The sequence below is a fragment of the Phodopus roborovskii genome, unplaced genomic scaffold (genome assembly GCF_943737965.1).
Source record: "Phodopus roborovskii unplaced genomic scaffold, PHOROB, whole genome shotgun sequence".
NCBI lineage: Eukaryota > Metazoa > Chordata > Mammalia > Rodentia > Cricetidae > Phodopus > Phodopus roborovskii.
The window spans coordinates 15188-37914 of record NW_026125237.1 but is presented as its reverse complement, the minus strand read 5'-3'; the positions used below and the strand labels follow the sequence as shown (position 1 = coordinate 37914).

Sequence of the window (22727 nt, the reverse complement as noted above, 5' to 3'; positions counted from 1 at the left end):
TGCCACCTAAGCATAACTGAAGCTTTTACACATGTAAATCTTAGAAACACATAGAACAGGCGAATGCATAGCATGCACGCCAAGAAGAGATACTTACTAATGTCTTCAGGGTCTCAAGGAAGGATTTTAAAGCTAACTACAAAATACTTCAGAATACAAAAGCAGATGAAACCAATTCTATGAAATTTTAATAAATGTTCCATTGAGGAGAGGAACAATACAGAAGCACATTAACCCTTTCTGCCTTCCTATAGGATTTTAAATTTTCATAGGAATAATAACAAAAGCTAGGTAACTTCTGGGGGGAAAAGAGAATAAAGAAAGTATTACTCTATATGTATTAACATGCACTTTAGGGTCAAGGTAATTAGGGTCATGGTAATGAGAAAAGAATACACAGAGGGATCAACGGCAAGGAAGAGGTTCTGAAATAAGACCTATTTATATATAGGAATTTACTGTAGGCAGACAAATTACTCAAATGACAAACATTTTCATACTGGAAAATTGGCTATATGAACAAAAACCATGACATAACTGTCTTACTACTTATATCAAAGGCAGATCCATGATGTATATAAAACAATCAAACAACAAAAGTTCAGTAAGAAAATATTACTTAAAAAAGAAATCCAGGGCTGGAAAGATGGCTCAATGGTTAAGAGCACTGCCTGCTCTTCCAAAGGTCCTGAGTTCAATTCCCAGCAAACACACTGTGGTTCATAACCATTTGTAATGAGATCTGGTTCCTTCGTCTGGCCTGTAGGCATACATGAAGATACAACACTGTATACATAATAAATAAATCTTAAAAAAAAAAATCCCAAACCAGGTGTGGTAGTATATGCCTTTAATCTCAACACTTGGAAGGCAGAGGCAGGAGGATTTCTGTCACTTCAAGGACAACCTGATCTACAGAGTGAATTTCAGGACAGCCAGGACAACATAGAGACCCTGTCTCAAGACAATAACAATAATAAACTCTGGGTATGGATGGCCCTTGGAAACATGCCACCTGCATTTAGAAAGCAGAGACAAGTCAATCTCTGTGAGTTTCAGGCCAGCAGGATAAGACCCTGTCTCAAAAATACCAAGGGGCAAATTGAAAAGCATGCCACCAAAATCAGGACTCACACAAGGAACTGACTAGCCAACCCATTTAAAATAACTAGTCCATACAGAAAAGTAAATCAAACAAAAATAAACAATCACAAGATTTCATTTTTTAAAAGCTAAACTAAAGCATTGTGGCGCATGTCTAGGATCCCAGCACTTGGGAGACAAAGGCAGGTGGATCTCTGAGAGTTCAAGGTCAGCCTGGTGTAAGAAGGTAAGTTTCAGAGCTGTTACACAAGAGAAACCTGGTTTCAAAACACTCACATAGGAAATCTAGGGACAAAGGCAGGGTAGTGATAAAATGAAACTCAAGTACTTCTCTGTCTGGCTGTTAGAGGTGGAACGTGTACTTATTTTTTTTTTTTTTTTGGTAGATGAATTTGGTGTGTGTGTGTGTGTGTGTGTGTGTGTGTGTGTGTGTGTGTGTGTGTGTGTGTGTTCAGGTACATGCAGAGGACATAAGATTCCCCTAGAGATGGAGTCACAGATAGTCCTGAGTTGTCTGATATGGGAGTTGGAATGCAACTTGTGTCCTCTGGAAAGATAAGTACTTTTAATTTGCTGAACTGGATCTCCAGCCCCAATGCTCAGTTTTAAATAGGAATGAAAAAATGTAATGTTCATACCCTTTGACCTAGCAATACACTTTAAGAATTTTGTCTAACAATATAAACAGAACAGTCCACATAGGGAACTGGTTAAAAAAAAAACAAAAACAAAAAAACCTTATGCTTATATAAGAGATAACATGTGGCACACACCTTTAATCTAAGCACTCTGGAAACAGAGGCAAGCAAGATGTCTGTGAGTATGAGGCCAGCCTGGTCTACAGAGTGAGTTCCAGGACTACTAGAGCTACACAGAGTAAACCTGTCTGAAAAAACAAACAAACAAACAAACAAACAAACAATAAGCAAACAAAAAAAGATGACATGTATTTATAGTGGAGGATGATATTGGTCTATAAATGTTAAAGACTACATTATAATAGCTATGGTAGATTCCATTTTGTTAAATTTTAACTCAATTTTCACAAATGAAACTATTCAAATAAATTTAGATGGTACTACTAGCAGAAGGATTTTTATTTTACTTTCATTTTAAGATTTTCCATTTTTAAAACAATATCTATTTTTCTTTTTCTTTTCTTTTATTTTACTTTGGAGTCCTGGAACTCCCTCTGTAGACCAGGCTGGCCTTTAACTCACAGAGATCCAACTGCCTTTGCCTTCCAGAGTTCTGGGATTAAAGATGTGCAACACTGTCACCCAACTTGGTGGCACACATTCTTAATCCAATTGGATCTCTGAGTTAGAGGCCAGCCCGGTCTACAGAGAGAGTTCCAGTGCAGCTACACAGAGAATTCTGTATTGAAAACCAACCAACCAACCAACCAACCAACCAACCAACCAACCAAACAAACAAACAAACAAACAAAAAAAAAAACCCAAGAAAAAGATTGGCTTCACTCATTGCCACAGCCAAAGAAGGCATTGCTGCTGGAGGGAAAATGGATGTTAAAGATGCCCTTCATCCATAATTGCCTGGCACACAGAATTCACGTGTAGTGGCCAAAGCCTTAATAACACCAAGTCCATCTTATCTTTGTGTGATTGCATTCAATTGTGATGAGCCACTGTATGTCAAGCTGGTAAAGGTCCTTTGTGTTGAGCACTACAGCAAACTAAGGTTGATGACAACAAGAGACTATGGGAATGGATAGGATTCTAAAACTGTTCATGGGTGCATGGATGACTCAAAGGTTAAGAGCACTGGCTACTCTTCCAGAGGTCTTGAGTTCAATTCCCAGCAACCACATGGTAGCTCACAACCATCTGTAACAGGATCTGATACCCTCTTGTGGCATGCAGGTATATATACATGGAGAGCACTCATACATAAAATATAAATAAATAAAAATGTGTAAAACTGTTCATGAGGGGAAAACTGCCATAATGGGGTTGGTTGCAGTTGTGTAGTGGTTAGGACTATCCAAAGAATGTCAATCCAAGAATGTCATTCAAGACTACTTTAAACAAGAAATAAAAATTTTGACTCATTTTCTTAAAAATATTACATGTCAAAATTTTGCTATGTAACTAAAGTTGTTACTAGAAATTATCTGGTTTGCTATTATTACTTTATTTTACTAAAACAAGAACAACAAAGAAAGCCACACCCCTCTCTATATAGATCAGCCTGGCCTTGATCTCATGGCAATATTATTGCCTCCAGCTTCTGTTTCCAGAGTGGTGGGATTATAGGAGTGTGCCACTCCTATATATCATGTTAATTTACTTTGTGTATGTATGCATGTGTGTACAAAGTTATACATGCATACACTCATGTGTGGAAGTCAGAGGGAAAGCCTCAGCTGTAGCTGTAATTCCTCAAGTACTGTCCATTTAAATTAATTTCTTTATTGAGATAAGATGTTTCACTGGCCTGGGGCTTTCCATATAGGATAGGCTGGCTGGCAAGCTCCATGGGATCCTCTGTCTCTTCTTCCCCAATTCTAGGAGTGTAAGAACATGATATCCCGCCTGGCTTTTTTTTTTTTTTTTTTTTTTTTTTTTTTTTTTTTCTGTCCAGAGACAGGGTTTCTCTGTGTCTTGGAACTCAATCTGTAGACTAGGCTGGCTTCAAGCTCAGAGAAAATTTACTCAGAGTTACAAACTTGGATGAATAAAGCAGATTAAAAAAATAAGAAAAAGAAAAAAATTATTAAGTAAGCTAGTGCTATTTGTATATAAATAATATCAGCAACTATTAAAGAGACTGGCCAGTAATTGAAGTGACTCTAAAAAAGAAAACAGCAACTTCAGATGAAAATTTTAACACATTTTTTTCTAGGGGAACTAAAGCAACATTCCAATTCTACATACTCAAGAGAACCTTACTGTACTAATTTCATGTCAGCATAACAACTGAACTGAAAGAAACAAATGTCATTGTTTTCAGAGTAATGTATAAATGCTTACTTGGGAAATTCAAAAGAATCTCATTATCAGCTTTAATAGAATTTAATCAAGATTGCCAGATTTCCGAAAATCAATTACATTTCTTATATTTTTGGTTGTGAGCCTAGCCTTTAATGGCTGAGCCATCTCTCCAGCTTTGTTTCATTTCTAAATACCAGCAACAATTAATTGTAAAATATAGTTAAAAAGATATAATTTACAAAGCAACAAAAAATAAGACACTTGGGGATAGAACAATGCGACAGCCATAATGAACAAGCATCACCATGAGCCCTTAATAGCTCTGTGCTACTGAAAAGGAAAAGGAGATGCAGAGATGTAGATAACCCAAGATGACCTTAAGCTCAGAGAAGCTGGCTCTGAAGCTTTTTCTCTTGACCACTCCTCCAAGCTGCCTCCCTCTGTAACATGTGTCAGCCCTGTGTGGAGCTACAGAGCTGTACTGCACACACAGAAGTGACAAATTAAAAGAGATGCTATATTCATGAACAAGGAAATGTTAGTATTCCAACTGTCCTCTTAAGCTGACAACATTGATAAAATTCCAACAGGACTTTACACAGATATTACGTTTAACATTTATAACAAATGGCCAAGGGCAAAAAAACAAAAAAATCCCCCAAAACAAAACAACCCCCCCAAAAAAAACACTTTTGAAGAAAAAATAGAAAAATCAGATTTATTGTAAAGCAAACCAGTAGTTGAGAAAGTTCAGTATACTATAAGAACAGAAAATTGCTGAAAAGAAAACAATGCAACACTATCACAATTATACAGAAATCTGATATAAAGAAGAAGTCAGGGTCAGGAATGGAGAACCAGATCTGTTCATCCCAGCATTCAGGAAGCAGGAGGGAGAAGACAGAATGAAAGAGAAGAAGCAGTATTCAGTAACTAGTAAAAGAATAAACTTTAGAATATAGGACTGAATTCTCTTAAAAAATGTAAATATTTACTTAATTAATCGTGTATGCATGTTTGTAGGCATATGTGTGCCACAGCATGCATATGGAGGTCAGAGGACAGAATCGGTGCTCTGCTACTACCTGGATCCTATGGACTGAACTCAGGTCATCAGGCTTTGCAGAAGGCAATGTTAACCACTGAGCAATGCCACCAGTCCCAGGGCAATATTAATTCATTCATTCCTCCCTTCCTCCCTCCCTCCCTGTATGAGACAGGATTTCTCTGTGTAGCCCTGACTGTCCTGGAATTCATTCTGTAGACCAGGCTGGTCTCAAACTCAAGAGATCTGCCTGCCTCTACCTCCCAAGTGCTGGGACTAAGGGTGTGAGCCACCACTGCCTGGATCCAAAACAATATTCTTTTTTTTTTTTTTTTTTTAATATTTTATTTATTATTTGTAGTGTTCTACCTGCACTGCCTGCATGCCAGAAGGGGGCACCAGATCTCATTATAGATGGTTGTGAGCCACTTTGTTGTTGCTGGGAATTGAACTCAGGACCTCTAGAAGAGCAGCTAGGGCTCTTAACTTCTGAGCCATCTCTCCAGCCCCCAAAACAATATTCTTATGATGCTGAGATAGTCTAAAAATAAGACACTGGAAACAATAAATTCAACTCTATGAAAATAAAAATTTTCTGCTCATCAAGAAATAATATATAAAAAAAATTATAACAGTCACGACTTTGATATTTTTGAAACTTATTATTGCTGACAAAATACAAAGAATAATGGAGACTGGCAAATCAAAAGAATAGGCAAAGGACATAAGCAGTTTGTGCTTCCAAAACCGGGAATGTAAATGGCTGATAAATATACAAAAATCAGGAAAATGCAAATTAAAATCAAATAACATTTTATATCCACAAATTTGCCAAAATAAAATATGGGTTAGGATATAGTACAATGGGACTCATATGCTGCCTGTGGGAGTATTGTCTGGTATAATCACTTTAGAAAACTATTAGCCATCATCTTAAGAAACTGAACATATGTGAAACCCATTATCTAGCAACACACTCAGTGGCTAGATGGCACTGTGCTTGCTACCTCATCTCCCCACTTTCCTTTCTGTCTCATTGGTAAAATGAATGTGTAATAACACCAGCTCATACAAAAGAAAAGAAATGAGAACACTGCCCTCCCAGAGTAAGTATTCTATATTCAGCACTGCTTGCATTATGTACACTAGAACCCTCACAAGTGCCACCAGAAGCAGCCCAAAAAGCTGTTAGTAACAACTCAATGCTGCTCATCAGAAAGGAAAAAAAAAAAATGAATTAAGAGTTTACTTAAAGTTGGAAGGTGGTAGCACACACCTTTAGTTCCAGTACCTGGGAGGCAGAGGCAGGCAGATCTCTGTTAAGAGTTCGAGGCCAGCCTGGTCTACAAAGTGAGTTCCAGGACAGCCAGGGTTATGAAGAGAAACCCTGTCTCAAATCATTTCAGTGTCAATTTCTCTCTAAATACAGAGCAGAAAACAAACAAACAAATCAAAGTCAAGTTGAGAAGACCACATATAGAGAAGACCACATGAAATTCAAAACCACTAGTAATTGTGTATGGACTCAAGGAGGTAAAGCTAAAGGACTGAATAACACAAATAACATGAGGTTGGGATGTTTAAGGAAACAAAGCAAGCAAGATGCCTGGAGCTTGGGGAATGTAAATAGGAAAACTGAAAGCTAGACTCTGCAGGGGGAACTTTGATTTTGCTTATAAGTTGGGAGATACTGATGAATTATGAACAAGAAAATCAATATATACAATGATTCATGTAAGAGTACTCTGCTTAGGTGAATACTAGACCTCAGAGACAGGATGATGGGATTGGGAAATCCACCATTCAGAGAAGTAGACAGAGAGTAGATTCGGGAACATTTTGGTAAACTGTTTATGTATTGCTAATAGACTGAATATAGAGTATTGACAAAATAAAGCTCTATGTTATTTTTAAGGTTTTGGCTTGAGCAATAGGGTAGATGATGGCAGTGCCATTGAACTAGATGAAAGACAAGACAGGGAAGTTCTGGAGTGGAGTGTGAGACATCTTGACTGTCTAGATGGATACTAGACAGCTGGTTGTGGATGTCTCCAGCTCAATAGTAAAATCAGACTAGAGTTATGGATTTAGAGATCAAGATAGAGGAATGACAAATTCCTCTGGGACCTTGCAGAAGACTTCAAACAGGAAAGAGAAAAGGTCAAGGATGGGCCTTGGGCAGATTAGAAAGACTGAGGAACTGCCAGTGAGGTGGGAAACCAAAAGGATGTGTTTTCTCAGACTCAATGAGAACATTTAGGAGGAAGCATCAAATGCAGCCCACATGTAGAATGAGCTAAGGATAGAAAGCTGACCAGTTACAAAATGGTGAACACCAGAGACCCTATCCTAGACATTTCAGTATTGTACAAAAACAAAAAACTCAAATGAAGGGTACCTACCCCTCAGATACATAAGTAGCTGCCAATAAAGTAAGGACAGAAAACAGATTTCAAGCTGGAAAAAGTGATGTGGCAATGTGGGAGGAATGGAAACTTCACTTTGGCTTCCTCGAGGACTAACAAATAAATCCACCATCCACACAGCTAACTTTTTAAAAGTTCTGGGACCAACTGGTTCTATCTAGTTTTCCCTGGTCTCAAGGTGCCCCCTGTTAAGAGAAATGTGGTTTCATCTAAATAATACAAGGGAGAGGCAATACTGGGGATCAGAATGTAATGAGTCAAGACATATATTATTAAAAGGCTTTTAAAAAGTAGCTTTGTCTTTCCTAAACATACACAAAAGCGCATAGCATGTAAGTAAATACCCAGAAAGGTCCAACTATGCCCTCTGTAGCACTACTCCAAGATCACAGGGCCTATTCTGAAGTCACACAGGTGAGTTGATTAGTTGGTGGTGTCTTAACTGATCCAAGCACAAAATGCAGAAGTACAGCAACAGCTAACTATGAACATCTTTATCCTGTTTCCTAGTTCTGGAAGCATCACATCCAGACACTTCAGCTTCACAAAAACTGAAGAGCTAAGAAAGGAAACACTTCTCTGTGATTTCGGCTCACTCCCTTTCTTGCCAGTGTTCTCTTCTCCTTACTTTACTCCCTCCCCTCTCCAAGAATCCAGCTGCTCAGATTCTGTTTGAATAAACAAAACAAGAAAATGGAGTATTTTGGATTTAAGATGTTTTTCTTCCTCAAGACAATAAACATTGTCAAAAGTAGGTCAGGTTGGGGAATGGGATGAACTGTCATTACCTTTAGATGGCACAGTTAAAGTATTTTAATAGCTAGCTTATTTTGCTTATGGAGAGACATTCCATCTTTCTCCAGTGTTCCATTCCAAACCAAGGCAAATCTGCACTTCCTAGAGAAAGAGCTACTGGGATAGTAGTAGGAGTGAGAAAGACAGGATAATCCTTCCACATCCAGTGACAAAGGGCTTCACTCAGAGAAAGTCATTACTGTTTGAAACCACTGGGTTTTGAATGTGTCAGGAAGGAGTTAAGGAGGCACCATCTCAAAATTGGTATACTGACTACTTCAAGATGAATTCACTTGTAGGTTTGTCTTTGCCTACACGCATAAAGCTGTAAGGGCTATTCTGGGAGGGATATCTTTCACATGGCAGGTGGGAAAATAGCCTTCATCATCAGAGAGTAATAATCCAGGGCTGCCATGAGCCTGAATAAACAAGCTCTTAGTGACTCTCTCTCTCTGCTAGAGTTTACCACCCTTATGTCATTGTACTGTTTTTAGTCAGAGATTTACTGCTCTTTTGAAATGTAGAAAGCATCATGCTTTCTTTCTTTCTTTGTACTCCTGTACTTCACTCTCTTCTGGGGATTTCCACTTTACATATGAAATTAATAAAAACAATTAAGAAAGTATGATTTCCTCTTATTACCTAAGATTCTTAGCATCATCTAAAGAGTGCACATAAGAAGTAAGGAGTTGGGGGGAAGGTATCGTTCTCCCCTGTGGTTTCACATCACTGCTATCTATTTAAAGATCTTGCAAACAAGAATTCTGAGACATGCCATGCACATATGAGCAGCACTAATTGGACTCAGTGGGTTATAAAGAAGAAGAAGAGGGAGGAGGAGATGAAGTGTGTGTAGAGGGCATGTTTGGGGAGCCCAGGAGGAGCTTGAACAGGAGAGCAAGGGGTAGATATGATAAAATACATTGTATACATGTATGAAATTCAAAGAGTAAATTATTATGTACATTAGAAAAATTCTGTGACACGAACACCTTCAAGTCTACTATGGGGATCCCAACATATGAAGCACAGGTTTCAGACCTAAGACCACTTAATCATCTAACTTTGTATAAGCAGACTTACAGACAATAAGAAGATAAGCTAGCAGGTCTCAAAGTAACTTAATACTGGGGTTGGCAGAGACACTAGGGAAAGAACAGCAGGTTGGACTATCACTATCAAGGAGAACTGCATCCAACTTTTCCTAATAATATGGAATAATCCTTACCTAATAGTATCATTTGTAGCTATTTATAAAGTTACAGTCTTATTTAAAGACTCACTATTTTTTTCTTTTTTCTCTCTCTCTCTCTCTCTCTCTCTCTCTCTCTCTCTCTCTCTCTTTTTTAATGGATTTCGTTCTATCTACATGTATCCCTGCAGGCCAGAAGAGGGGAGGAGAAGATCTTATTACAGATGGTTGTGAGCCACCATGTGGTTGCTGGGAATTGAACTCAGGACCTCTGGAAGAGCAGACAGTGCTCTTTACCTCTGAGCCATCTCTCCAGTCCTCATTTTTGTTTTTTGAGACAGGGTTTCCTTGTGTAGCCCTGGCTGCCCTGTAACTCCCCTCTGTAGACCAGGTTGGTCTGTAACTTACTGAGATCTGCCTGCCTTTACTTCCAGAGTGCTGGGAGTAAAGGTGGGTGCCACCACTGCCTGGCTAAAGGCTCGTTCTTTAATTGACAATGTAAAGTAGATATTAAAAAAAAAAAGTTAGGGCCAAGGCATGGTGGTCTGTGCCTTTAATTCTAGCATTCAGGATGTAGAGGCAGGTGAATTCAAGGCCAGCCTGGTCAACATAGTGAGTTCTAGGACTAAAGCCAGGGCTACATAGAAATAACCTGTCTCAAAACAAACAATAAAATTAGGGGGCTGGAGATACGGCTCAGTGACTAAAAGAGTTTTCTACTCCTTCAGAGGACCAGAGTCTGTTTCTCCATACCCATGCTGGGCAGCAAACAACCCCCTGTAACTTTAGCTCCAGAGGTTCTGGCCTCCACTGCCCATACATAGATACATACATATAATTAAAAAGAAAACAAATCTTAAAAACGCTGTTTAGGGTTGGAATGATGGCTCAATGATTAAGAGCACTTGTTGCTTTTGCAGGGAACTAAACCCAGTTTCCCAGCATCTACATGGTGAGTATCAACCATCCATAATTTCAGTCCTAGGGGATCCAACCCATTTTAAGACCTCTGCAGGTACCAGTTTTCAACACAGTGCACACAACATACATGTGTAGATGGCACAAGGTCCTTATGCTCACAGTTAAGCACTAGGGAAACCAGGGATGTTAAACATGTAGTCTTGTCTCTTCAACAGAAGGGATTAATTCCTGTTCTCCACACAGAATGCTGGGAGTAAACGTTGTTAATAGCCTGGTGATCTGTGCTATCTGTAGGGCCTGGCCACACCTGAATCCCCAAGACTATATATTTATCCCAGGCTCATCTTCTCTAGACCTTTATCTTAAGCATTGCTTCTCAGTCAATGTAACCTATCCTTGAGGGGAGATGTCACACATACTTTGCAGCTTGGTGACTTCTATGATATCTGTATGAATGAGACAATATCTGATCCTCCCCTAAGCTCTTAAACTATAGAATCCATTCCCCCCACCCCCAGACAGGGTTTCTCTGTGTAGCTTTGTAGACCAGGCTGGCCTAGAATTTACAGAGATCTGCCTGCCTCTGCCTCCTGAATGCTGGGATTAAAGGCATGCACCACCACCGCCCGGTTTATAGAATCCATGTAGTTTACAAAAGAGTTTCAATGTAGTCATGCCTTAAACCTTTGTTGTGCACATGAAATTGAGAAATTTGTTACTAGGAAGCTTTTTTTCTAAAATTACACTGTACTTAAATGCCTAAAAAATATACTGCCTGGTTTCAGACTCTAGTGTGAACCTACACCAACTACTAAGTTACCAACTACTGAATTTCCTTCTTGCCCCATTCAGATCATTACTCTGCTGGCCAAGGTCCCACATACATGCGGTCAAATACTTATACATATAAAATAAACACTTTAGATTAAAATGTATTTATGTGGGGGCACAGCTGTACCACAGTGCATGTTAAGGTGGTCAGAAGATGTTCTGCAAGAATTGGTCTTCTCCTGCAATATGGATCATTATTGTGATCAAACTGAAGTCTTCAGTGTTGGTGGCAAGAACCTTTATCTTTATAATTTTCAAATTACTGGTGGTATATTTTAGTTATTTTAAAATGAGACATCTACATTCTTTTTCCAAATGTCCAATCCTCCCACAGTAAAAGAATCGTTATTTCTGAGAGTTAAAACCTTTAGAGTTTCTAGTACCTTTATAAAGCTACCCTACCCGCGTATGTCAAGTTGACCCTGTGTGTGTTCCCGGGGAGCACTTCATGACTACACCACTAGGCAGTCCTCCCTGTTGCATCCTCAGATGTTAGCTAGAATGAACCAAGGTCACAGTCTGTGGCTCAAACTAGACAAAAAGACAGCTAAAAGCCCACAGTGACTAAATATATTTGTAATCCCAGTCACTTGCAAAATTGAGGCAGGAAGCTTTCAAGTTTAAGGTCAGCCTGGAATCTTAGGGAGACACTTGTTTCAAGATAAAAAGGGCTGAAGAATGTAGTTCAGTGGGAGAATACTTGCCTACTACGAACGAATGATGTCCCAGAACAGTGGGAGAGTACTTGCCTAGTACGAACGAATGATGTCCCAGGACTAATCCCCAACTTGTGAGACACAGGGGAATGGGTATCAGAAAGCCTTCCCTTACTTCTAGTTCTCTTTGCCAACAAACATCATTTCAGGCGCTCCACACCCCTTCCGCTTTTGGTTTTCCACTGTAGGTCAAGATTTCTCCCTTCTCTGAAGTCTGCAGTATTCCTACGCCCTCAAGCTCTCATTTAATTCTACCTTGTGCTAATGGACAGAGGCTGTATCTTCCTCTTACTTGGATTCTCCCAACTTCTAACACAATGATGTGAAAGTAAATGGGTAATGTGTAGTTTAATTAAAACTATCTGATATAAAATTACTAAGGAAGAAAAAATATGTTTCACCCCACTAAACATAAAACCCATGTTTTCATCCAACAGCTTCTTAATTGGACAACACTAGCTCAGATTTAAGGGCACTAAATTACTCCTTTCTAAACAGTGTCACAAATGCAGAATATTTTTTTCCCTTTGTTGCTGGATGAGCTGGGCACATAGCCAAGTCTTTTTCTAATTAGGTCCTATGGTTAATTCCTTAATCTGCTAGCTAGCATTTCCTTGCCAAAAAGTGTGTGTGGGGGAGAAGACAGGGTCTAGCAATTTAGACTAAACTAGATTTGAAATCGTCCCACCTCTCCAGGTGTGGTGGTGGTGCATGACTTTAATCCCAGCAGGCAAACAGTTTAGGTAGGCCTTCTACAGTTAAGAAATTGCAGGTTAGCAAGGGTTACAAAGTGAGACCTTGTTTCAAAATAAACTAGCTCTCTCTGTTTCTAGTTTTTGTTTTGTTTTGTTTTGTTTTGTTGAAACAAGATTTTTCTGTGTAGCCCTGGCTGTCCTGGAACTGGTGCTGTAGACCAGGCTGTCCTGGAATTAAAGACATGCATGCCACCACCGCCCAACACCACCAGCTTTTTCTAGTCTAGATACTCCCCCCATTTCCACATAAATTTTAGAAAAAAACATGCCAATTTATTTTTGTGTGTTCATGTTGATGGATGTGCAAGTACTCCTGTATGTGTCCAAAGTGTCAGTTTTTTTTGTTTTGTTTTTTTTAGGTTTTGTTTTGTGTTCTTTTTTGTTTTGTTTTTTGAGACAGGTTTCTCTGTGTAGTAGTCCTGGCTGTCCTGGAATTCACTTTGTAGATCAGGCTGACCTTGAACTCACTGAGACCCGCCACATGGCTGGACTGATTTGTTTTATGTTGCTATAACTGAGTATCACAGACTGGGTGATTTATAGCATTAGAAGTATACTTACCTTGGATGAATTTTGATAAATAATGTAGTTTCCACTTAATACACCAACATTGCCCAGCAAGTGTCAGGTTTTTTGTTTGCTTGTTTGTTTGTTGTTTTTGACTGTTTGTGTTTAAACTTTCTGAGCTGAGCAGTTTAGGAATATAGCTTGATCAATTTGAAAAGACACCAGGAAACTGCGGGTCAAGAAGTATGGCTCTAATTTCTTAGATATAGCCACTTTCCAATTAATTAGAACCAAAGGTCCATCTAATCCAGTTACATCTTTTTTGGCTAATCATCATCATCACCTTTGTTTCCTTCTCTATTCTAGCTTGGTTGAGACAGGGTCTCACTATCCTCAGTTGGCCTAGAATTTGCAACCCCCAGCCTTAGCTTCCTAGGAGCTGAGATTTCAGGTGCGTACTACCGAACTCAGCTTCTAGGTGGGTTTTTGCATCTTTCATAGTATATATAAGGTACAAAAGGTGTATAATGGCAATATGAGCCATTCTATAACAGAAAAAGCTGTGTCTGATTGAAGGGATGAACAAGATTTTGTTTGCTTGTTTGTCTTTTGTTTTGTTTTTCGAGACAGGGTTTCTCTGTGGCTTTGGAGGCTGTCCTGGAACTGGCTCTTGTAGATCAGGCTGATTTCTAACTCACAGAGATCCGCCTGCCTCTGCTCCTGAGTGCTGGGACTAAAGGCATATGCCACTATCGCCCGGCCATAAATTAGTTTTTCAAAAGGAATTTTTCTCCCAATCCCCCCTCAACTGGTTGATATATATGTATATCCACCCTCCCCTACCCCGCCCGTCCTCTCTGTACTTGGAATGAATTTTAACAGTCAATCAGGAATTTGGGCAGTTTAGACTGAGATGTTGGACTTCTGCAATTCCCTTGCTTCCAGGATTTGCCCCTCACTGTTCCTGTCTGGCTTCTTTTCTCTACACTTCTCTACTGAAGTTTCCCACCATCAATTCATTCTATTTTAATTAGCCATCATGGGATGGGGGCATATACTAGCAAAACCCCCATAAACTTGCAACTCTTAGTCCTTCCAGTTCTATGGAGCGTTTCCAGATGCTTTTAGCAATTTCTTTTGCTGTGAGATTTTGTTGATGTCTTCTCAATGTCATCTGAGGGAGTCTGAGCAACCATTTCGTTCCATCTTCCTAAGTAGAATCTTTATCTAATTTACTGAAAGCAATTTATAATTTTTTAAAGTTTCTTTTATAAAAATTTATTTTTGATAAAACACACACACACACACACACACACACACACACACACACACACACACACACAGAGACATATCAAGAAGCCCGAGATTCATTTTCCTGTTTTAAAAAAATGTTGCTCAATCCCAGCATTCGGGAGGCAGAGGCAGGCGGATCTTTGTGAGTTCGAAACCAGCCTGGTCTACTAGTTCCCAGGACAGCCTCCAAAGCCACAGAGAAACCCTGTCTCGAAAAACAAAACCAAAGACAAACAAGCAAACAAAATCTTGTTCATCCCTTCAATCAGACACAGCTTTTTCTGTTATAGAATGGCTCATATTGCCATTATACACCTTTTGTACCTTATATATACTATGAAAGATGCAAAAACCCACCTGGCTTGCTCTTCTCATTCAGCCAAATAGGAATTATTGTTACTGTCTGTCTTTTCACTCTCTGATAAAAACCCAACCAGAGAAAAGTCTGAATAGTCCGTTATCAATAAAAGGCAAAGTTCAGTAATTCCTGTCTTTAAGCACTCACAAAATTAACAACATTATTTCAATATGTTGCTGTGCCAGCGCTGTAAGTTTGCAATAAAGCATTTGTGCCATATAACTGGCACTAAAGCAATTGTGATACTGTTCATAAAACCTCAGAAACTGCTTCCTTTCCCCCTTAATAAAGCAAATGGCTTCCAAAACTGAGTATACACCATAGCAGACTAAATTTCCCTTCTGTTTCTTTTCATGGCTTAGTGGTCCAACAAGGTAAGCATGTGAAAAGGAAAGAACAACCACTAAACAAAAGAGGGCTCAGAAGCAACTGGGCCCTCTTAGTGAAGCACACACAGGGCGCCTACTAAAAAAACAACTCTGTACTCTTTGTGTTCAGGGCCACCAATAGCTTCAAAAGTGATGGACAGGAAAGCTCTACCCGAGAAAGGTGAAATACCCTGGAGAATGACTTTTCCAGACAGGGAGAAGTCTTGAGTAACCCAAAGTCTTTTGAAGCCAATAGTCCATTACAAGTAGAGTTAACTGATAAAAGTCAGATCGATGACAAGAAGGGGAATCCAATTACAAGCCTCTACAACCTAACACAGCTCCAGGGCAGAGGGCCACTTTTCATTAACAGTACCAACTGACTGCAGTTTTTAAAAGCTGCCTCAGGATGACAGCCTCTTTTCCTGTCCTTCTTGGAGAGACTGATCCAGATTTATCTGAGAAGCACATATTACAGCAGCAGCAGATGCAGGTCCAGCTTTGGTTTGATGGATTTTGTTTTCTCAGCAATAGCATGGTAAGATATAAACATCACTGATGGATACCTCTTCCCCCACCATGGGTAAAGAAGGCTAAGACATAAGGGGGCAGGGTGTAAGACCTTGGGCATGGTTTAAGAACCACTCCAAGCATCCAGAGCTGACTGAGGCAGAAATAGTGTTACATCGAAGTCAGTTTGATTCCCTTCTGCTTTTAGGGAAACCAGTCCCCTTTGACTTAAACTAACATTAACAGCCCTGAATCAATAAAAACATTTATCCTTTTCTTTTAAAAAATAAAATGCTGTTTCTTTCTACTACTTGTCTTCTTGCGGCACTAGGAATGGAACAAGGCAAGTACGCTACCACTGAGCTACATCCCAGCCCTTAAGATGGTGATTCTTGGGGCTGAAGAAATGGTTCAGCAGGTAAGAACACTTGCTGCTCTTGCAGAAGATCTGGAGTTTGGTTTCCAGGACCCATGTCAGGTGGCTCATAATTGCATATAACTCCAGGTTCAGGAGATCCACCATTTGAACATGGTGTACATATGTGCTTGTGCATACATGGATTGACACACACAGAGACAAAGAGAGAGACAGAAACGTAACGAAACAGCTCTACAACACTGTGGATTATGTATTCAAGAATACATTAAACCAAATGCAAAAAAAAAAAAAAACCCCACAAAAAAAAAACAAACAAACAAACAAAAAAAAAAAAAAAAAAAAAACCAACCACCCAGACTGAACATGCACAGACATTTCCCCCTAAACAGTATGACTATTTATTTAACATTTACATTGTATTCTAATAGAAATAAATATGCCTCTTCTGAGAAATCGCTCCAAACACTTAGAGATGAAGGAAAGTCCTCTAAATGCCCAAATAATAGCTGGCCGTGAACCTAAGATTTTACTAGCATATATACTTTAGGCTTATGCATTCTACAAACACTGTCATCCTTTGAGCAATTTAAACAGAGACTGGAGATTTCAAGTGTGGGTACTTAGACAAATAGATTTACACAGATATTATCACAATTATTTCTTAAATACACTACTGTTGTTCTTTATCCAATAGCTCTTACTCAGGGTCATTTTTGTCTACCTGGCAGAATTATTTTTTCCTGGAAAGAACTGTGGTGGAATAATCTTTTTGTACACTGTGTATACGTGTCACTCTGACTAGTTTAATAAAAACCTGAACAGACAATAGCTAGGCAGGACTTTTAGGGTAGAGAGGAAGCTGGGAGAAAAGAAGTGAGTCATCAGCCAGACACAGAGGAAGCAGGGCAGCAGCATGGGCAGTTCAGAGTAAAGGTAATAAAGCCACAAGGGAGAAAGTAAATTAGTAGAAATGCATTAATTTAAGTTATAAGAGCTTGTTAGAAAAAAGCCTAAGCTATTGACCGAGCTTTCTTAATAAATAAAAAGTCTCCCCTGTGTTATTTGGAAGCTGACAGGCAGTACAGAAAAAGTTTGACTACAAATGGCACCCAATGTGGGGCCACGTATTTCCACATAAGACCCAAGAAAGCTTTAAAAAGGGTTCCAAATACACAAAAACAGAGCCAAATGTGGCTTCCTAGTTCTGCAGTTTCTCACACAGAACCATGGTACAAAAATGTCTCCTATTGCTGCCTGTGAGCTTGACCCGCCAGAGTGCCATGAACTAAGCTGCATGCCAGTTTAAGGATTTGCTCATATAGACAGAAAAAGTTACAGATACACAGTAAATCAAGTTCCGACAGGGAAAAAAAAAAAAAACAACCCAAAAACCTCTAAACAGGTTGCAGTGTGTTTAACAATGTGGGTAGGCTTAAGGGGGATGGGGGAGGACAAAGGATATAGACAGCCATAAAAAATAATAGTTTAAAACAATAAAGTCTTTAAAGAGAGAATTAAAAAAAGAGTAAGCCATGTAGAGATGGGAAAATACAGGATCCTGTAAGTTGTGGTGTTGTCTCTGAATTCTTTGATTGCTGATAAGCAACCATAACTGCTGGGAAACATGAGACTGCAAAAGGGACTGATGAAATAAATCAGATTAGAAACTCTAAGAGTGCCTTAACTTTAAAATGGAACTGAAAAAAATATATTGCTTTGGAGAAGAGATTATGCTTTTGTTTCCAAAGAAAATAAAAGGCTATGGATTTGCTCAAGATTGATAGAGATCAGATTTGACTGGGGAAGGACCCTCTCCCCCCGAAAATTCTGGCTACCGACATAAAGAAATAAACCTAGAAAAACTACAAGACAGAGCAAGGGAACCAGATACCAATGAAAATGGATGGCCCAGATGATCCAGCCTCTCAGAGTGCCTGTTACAGTTTTCCCAGAGTTCTACATCCCACTTCACAGACTATTCTAGCCAGGACTGGAATTTTTTCAGCCCCCCCCCCAATGCCAACGCCCCCAGACAACAGGAAACAGCCTAGAGAATACAATGCCCATATTCCAAATGGTGGGGTGGGTGGTTTTGGTCATTGGGTGGGCTATGGATGCTTGTCCTTGTTAAGGGGGTTGGTTACAAATTGTTATTGGTAATGGTCAGAAAAAAAAAATGCAAGAAAGGGGATTAGATTCAAGGATCTCTTTCTGAAAAGAAAAAGGGAGATATAGTAAAAAAATGAGATTAATAGGGAGGATTGCTGAGTCTACTTTTCAACAACCACTAGTTTCAAATGTTTTACACTGGTATAGATTTTTGTATATTGAATACAAATTTAAGATTATTTTTGTTAGAACATACTGTACATACATTTCTACTCTTGTTTAAGGTATTGTACCTATGCATCTCATTTAACAATGTAATGTAAATTTCTAGACCATGGAAGTTATTATTACAAACTATTTAGGATAATAAAAAAAAATGCATGTTAGTAGTAGTAACCTATAACAATCAAACTTGTAGTCATGTTAGGTATGTTTTCAAGGTCAAACAGATATATTTTACATAAATGGGCTTCACACACTTCAAAGACCTACAGAACATGGCATTTACAATGTTTTGTTAACATACAGCTTTTCTTGACAATGAGATGTCTGCTCCGGGCACCACTAATTTACTTCAGAGAAGATGATGGACATCAAAAAAACTCTATATAGAGTTTGCTTTCAATGTAGCAAAACTAGACATTTAGGCAAGAAACTGTTCTTGTCTTGACTGCTGACATACTAGTATGTTGTACAAACTACACAAGCAGGACACAAAGGATAAAAAACTATTGAATTTTCCATGAGAGGCATGGCAGTCCTTCAAAATTCCTGCTTCATAGAAGAGTCTGCTAGATAGTCTAGGCCTGTAGGCCAAAGACTGGATGCCCCAACATTGCAGAGAGGGAACATTGGGTGACTGTCCAGGCAGCCAGATGTCTATCATTTCTATAGGTTTGGAAGTGACTTACATTGTATTTCCTGTTTACTCAGGTATTATCCTTCTGAGGTCTTTGAGTTGAAGTCTAAGTAGTTATAGTTGCAGTTTTCCTTAGTTATGATAGAAGGTAAATTAGGTACAGAGCTTTGAACTCACCAAAATAGACCTAATAATGAAGTATTTTCTCCAAATATGCCAAATACAAATGGACTAGACATTGTAATTCTTATCTGATAATTGTTTTTATTGTTTATAGTTTTATTATGTGGGAATGTGGAATAATCATTTTTGTATACTGTGAAGATGTGTCACTCGCATTGATTTATTAAAAAGCTGGATGGTCAATAGCTAGGCAGGATTTCCAGGCACAGAGGACACTGGAAGATGATGGAAGGAGACACAACAGAAGCAGGAAAGCAGGATAGACAGTAAATACATAAGGTAAATGAACCTTGGGGCAGCACATAAATTAGTAAAAATTGGTTAACTTAAGTTATAAAAGCTAGCTAAAAACAAGCCTAAGCTATTGGCCAAGCTTTCATAATAAATAAAAAGTGTGTGGTTATTTGGGAGCTGGCAGGCAGGGCAGAAAAAGTTCAACTACAAGAACACAGGGGAGTTTTAATGGCAGACCCTGTGCTGCTTGCTCCCTTTGAGCTGCCCATTAGAGGTGTAAGTCTTTAGAGAAGGGCCTAATGACTAGTTGTAAGTCAGGGCTGTCTTCTTTGTTATGGGAATAGAGCCTAATAGCTGGTGAATCCTGGTGAATAAACATTTACATTCTAGAACCCTAAATTTTGTTTATCTCTAAGACTTGGTTAGCATACTACTTATCTTTGGGGTATTATGGAAACAGTACTCCTTAAGCTGAATTCCATTGTGTAACTTAATTCCACACAACTAAGTAAATCTATTAGTAAATGCTTTATAACATCAGCTTTATTGCTTAAGAGTTCCTTCTCACATCAATATTAGGTCTTAAGGTAATATAGAGATGATTTAAAGTTCTATGAAGATGGCTCAGTCATTAACAGTGCTTGCTACTCTTCCAGAGGCCTCAAGTTCTATTCCCTGCACCTTATCAGGTGGCTCATAACTACCTATATACTCCAGTTTCAGGGATTGTGACACACACTTCTTGCCTCTGTGAGCACATACATGGCATACACACATATCTAGACACAGATAAACACAGATAAAAAATAAATCCTCAAAAAAAAATTTATGTGTGAGTTATTCCCAAGATGGTGGACCTACTGGGCTCCATCCTGAGCTCCATGTAGAAGCCACCCAGCCTTGGTGACCAGGAGAGTCGGCGCAAGGCCCGAGAGCAGGCTGCCCGCCTGAAGAAACTACAAGAGCAAGACAAACAACAAAAAGTGGAGTTCCATAAAAGGATGGAGAAAGAGGTGTCTGATTTCATCCAGGACAGTAGACAGATCAAGAAAAAGTTCCAGCCTATGAACAAGATAGAGAGGAGCATACTACATGATGTGGTAGAAGTGGCAGGCCTCACATCCTTCTCCTTTGGAGAAGATGATGACTGTCGCTATATCATGATCTTCAGAAAGGAGTTTGCACCCTCAGATAAAGAGCTGGACTCCTACTGTCATGGAGAGGAGCGGGACCCCCAGAAGGCTGAGGAGAAACGGAAGCTAAAGGAGCTGGCTCAGAAACAGGAGGGGGCAGCACAGCAGGGACCCGTGGTGGTGAGGCCTGACAGTGACTACAAGGACAAGTACAGCCACCTTATTGGCAAAGGAGCAGCCAAAGATGCAGCCCACATGCTACAGGCCAACAAGACCTATGGCTGTGGGCCCGTGGCCAACAAGCAGGACACTTGCTCCATAGAAGAGGCCATGAATAAGATCCGGAGCCAAGAAACATCTGCGGCAAAAAGGGGAAGAGTTGCCAACTACCTCCTAGGCTTTGCACCCAACTCCCTATGTCCTCCAACAAGGCAGGGGCATGGAGGAACAAGGCTGCTGCTATCTGACCCATCCTGGAGCCCCACCTATAAACTCTGAGGTCCTACCAGCTGTCACTCAGGCTGGAAGAGAAGCAGGTGTTTATCACTGCTACAACTTGGATGTATGGTTGTGTGTGTGTGTGTGTGTGTGTTAAGAATGCAAATGTGTGGATGGGTATTTAATCTGTATTATTCTCTATTATCCTTGGAACTTTCTTCCCCATGGGGCTGGGGTTACTTTACACTGAATAAACACTGTTATTTTTTTTAATGTGCTGGCCATGGTGGTACATGCCTTTAATCCTAGTACATGGGAGGCAGAGGCAGGCAGATCTCCAAGTTCAAGGCCAGTCTGGTCTACAGAGTTTCAATACAGCCAGTGCAACACAGAGAAACCTACCTCAAACAATTTATTTTATACACACAAGTGTTTGCCTGCATGTACATGTGTACACCATGTATATCAGCGCCTGAGAAAGCCAGAAGAGAGCATCAGATCCCCTGGAACTACAGGGGATGTTTGTAAGCTACCATGTGGGTTCTGGGAGTCAAACTTAGGTCTTGTGGAAGAACTGCCAGTATTGTTAACCACAGAGTCACCTCTTTAGCCCTAAAAGAAAAAATCTTTAAAGAAATAAGAGTAGGTTCTGGAGAGCACACAGTATGCCAATATTAATGTTTTAAAAGGTTAAGAGAAACACAAAAAAGATAATCATATATAAATGTATTCATATTATATAATACAGAAAAGTATCTGGAATGTCAGTCGTGAAACAGATACAATGCATCATAATTTAGCAAGTAGGAGCGGAGGAGCTAAGAACTGGCAGGCATTATGCTGATGGTGCTATTCATTGTGGCTTTTTCTACCTTTTGATTTTCAGTTCATGTACATGTATTGCTTCCTCCCAGGTTTTTAGAAACAAACTACAACTATCCTATATGGGGAGCATTCCCTTCAGCAGAGCACAGTGGTGTCAGATCTAGACTATCTATGATTGGGAGCCTAACACAGGCTCAGCAGTGAGGTGGCATTTCCTTGTCTGCTAAAACATACCTAAGAACTTCTCCAAATAATCTCTAGGAAAAGTCCTTGAATATAGGTGAGTCCAAACTCCCCTTGTCTCTGTAGGGTACAGTTGTGGATTCCAAGTCTCAGCTTGTCAGAAATGTAGAAGCCAGGGCATCCACAGCCCTGCTAAATCTGAATCTTAAGAAGTTGCAGGGAGATTTTTTTAAAAATCATTTATTTATTTTACATCCCAGCCGAAACCTCCCTCCCAATCCTCCCCTTCCAGTCCCTCTCCTCCATTCCCCCCTCACCCCTTTAATCTCTCTAGTTAGGAACAAGCCTAAGCTAAGGCTGAGTTTTATAATTAATAGTAAGTTTCCATATTTGAGGGCTATCAGGTCTGATGAGAAAGTATTATTACATGTCAGGATCTCATTGTATAGTCCTGGATATCCTAAAATTCACTATGTAGACCAGGATGGCCTCAAACTCAGAGATCTACCTGTCTTTGCCTCCTAAGTGTTGGGGTTAAAGGCATGTGCCAACATGCCAGGCTCACTTTTACTACTTAAAATAGCTGAATCTTGAATAAAAAAAAAAAAA

The 22727-nt window shown here is 39.5% G+C and overlaps 1 pseudogene; it reads left to right on the top strand.

The window, feature by feature from the left end:
• The first annotated feature begins 20387 nt into the window (after positions 1-20387).
• On the top strand, positions 20388-21251 carry LOC127227535 (sperm-associated antigen 7-like; annotated as a pseudogene).
• Positions 21252-22727: the final 1476 nt, after the last annotated feature.